Source organism: Anarrhichthys ocellatus, unplaced genomic scaffold (assembly GCF_004355925.1).
Source record: "Anarrhichthys ocellatus isolate YVR2014 unplaced genomic scaffold, GSC_Weel_1.0 scaffold87, whole genome shotgun sequence".
Lineage (NCBI taxonomy): Eukaryota > Metazoa > Chordata > Actinopteri > Perciformes > Anarhichadidae > Anarrhichthys > Anarrhichthys ocellatus.
Window position 1 is genome coordinate 950,800 of NW_022280117.1, and position 2,699 is coordinate 953,498.

A 2,699-nucleotide genomic window follows, 5' to 3' on the forward strand; every position below is an offset into this window, starting at 1 on the left:
GTCCTTTTCATTCCCTTCATCTGTTGGTTGTGACGTAACACTAAAATTCGAGCCACTTATCGCTTGTCATTTTATCTTCCTCCCAATTTATCTGCTTAGTAATACAAACAAAACATATACATGTAGATAGAGTATAAAGTAGAGCAGAATGGTCTGTTAGGTTTAAGTTGTGAGCTCATGTACCTGGATGGATGTTTATTGCAAATACTTAATTCAGGCTAAACTACATTTGGAATTATCTAACATGTTGTTGCCTACATTAAAAGCTGATGATGTAATATACACAGTACATTTGTTGTTGCGTTTCCAATGAGCTTTGAGAGCTGCTTCCAGCTTTCTGTGTTGTTTATATGCATCCAGTCGTCCTCCTGAGACATTCATTTGGTCTTACTGGCAGCTTTGGCAGCAATCACAGCAATGACCCGACCTAATGTAGCGAGGAGATCAGTAGACCACGGTGAGAAGAAAAAATCATCCCTCTCGCTCCTCCCTCACACACACACACACACACACACACACACAAACACACACAAACACACACACACGCACACACACACACACACACACACACACACACACGGAGGCAGGAACATCTGCGACAAACTAAACAAAGGACCAGAGAGCTGAAGTGGATCATCAGCACAACTGAGCCGATACCTACATATATATATATATATATATGTATATGTGTATGTATGTATATATATATGTGTATATGTATGTATGTGTATACGTATATACGTATGTATGTGTATACGTATATACGTATGTATGTGTATACGTATATACGTGTATACGTATATATGTGTATACGTATATATGTGTATATATGTGTATACGTATATATGTGTATATGTATATGTACAGTTGTGTGAAAAAGTGTTTGCCCCCTTCCTGATTTCTTATTTTTTTGCATGTTTGTCACACTTGAATGTTTCAGATCATCAAACAAATTTAAATATATTTAAATATTAGACAAAGATAACACAAGTAAACACAAAATGCAGTTTTTAAATGAAGGTTTTTATTATTAAGGGGGAAAAAAATCCAAACCTACATGGCCCTGTGTGAAAAAGTGATTGCCCCCTAAACCTAATAACTGGTTGGGCCACCCTTAGCAGCAACAACTGCAATCAAGCGTTTGCGATAACTGGCAATGAGTCTTTTACAGCGCTGTAGAGGAATTTTGGCCCACTCATCTTTGCAGAATTGTTGTAATTCAGCCACATTGGAGGGTTTTCGAGCATGAACCGCCTTTTTAAGGTCATGCCACAGCATCTCAATCGGATTCAGGTCGGGACTTTGACTAGGCCACTCCAAAGTCTTCATTTTGTTTTTCTTAAGCCATTCAGAGGTGGACTTGCTGGTGTGTTTTGGATCATTGTCCTGCTGCAGAACCCAAGTGCGCTTCAGCTTGAGGTCACAAACAGATGGCCGGACATTCTCCTTCAGGATTTTTTGGTAGACAGCAGAATTCATGGTTCCATTTACCACAGCAAGTCTTCCAGGTCCTGAAGCAGCAAAACAGCCCCAGACCATCCCACTACCATCACCATATTTTACTGTTGGTATGATGTTCCTTTTCTGAAATGCCGTGCTACTTTTACGCCAGATGTAATGGGACATACACCTTCCAAAAAGTTCAACTTTTGTCTCGTCAGTCCACAGAGTATTTTCCCAAAAGTCTTGGGGATCATCAAGATGTTTTCTGGCAAAACTGAGACAAGCCTTTATGTTCTTTTTGCTCAGCAGTGGTTTTCGTCTTGGAACTCTGCCATGCAGGCCATTTTTGCCCAGTCTCTTTCTTATGGTGGAGTCATGAACACTGACCTTAATTGAGGCAAGTGAGGCCTGCAGTTCTTTGGATGTTGTTCTGGGGTCTTTTGTGACCTCTTGGATGAGTCGTCGCTGCGCTCTTGGGGTAATTTTGGTCGGCCGGCCACTCCTGGGAAGGTTCACCACTGTTCCGTGTTTTCGCCATTTGTGGATAATGGCTCTCACTGTGGTTCGCTGGAGTCCCAAAGCTTTAGAAATGGCTTTGTAACCTTTTCCAGACTGATAGATCTCAATTACTTTGTTTCTCATTTGTTCCTGAATTTCTTTGGATCGCAGCATGATGTCTAGCTTTTGAGGATCTTTTGGACTACCTCACTTTGTCAGGCAGGTCCTATTTAAGTGATTTCTTGATTGAGAACAGGTGTGGCAGTAATCAGGCCTGGGTGTGGCTAGAGAAATTGAACTCAGCTTTCCAAAGCTGTGATGAACCACAGTTAATTTATGTTTTAACAGGGGGGGGGCAATCACTTTCTCACACAGGGCCATGTAGGTTTGGATTTTTTTCCCCTTAATAATAAAAACCTTAATTTAAAAACTGCATTTTATGTTTACTTGTGTTATCTTTGTCTAATATTTAAATTTGTTTGATGATCTGAAACATTCAAGTGTGACAAACATGCAAAAAAATAAGAAATCAGGAAGGGGGCAAACACTTTTTCACACAACTGTATATGTATGTATATGTGTATGTATATGTATGTGTGTATATATGTATATGTATGTGTGTATATATGTATGTGTGTATGTGTGTGTGTGTGTGTGTGTGTGTGTGTGTATGTATGTATGTGTATGTATGTGTGTATGTATATGTATGTGTGTATGTATATATGTGTGTATGTGTATGTATGTATATATGTGTGTAT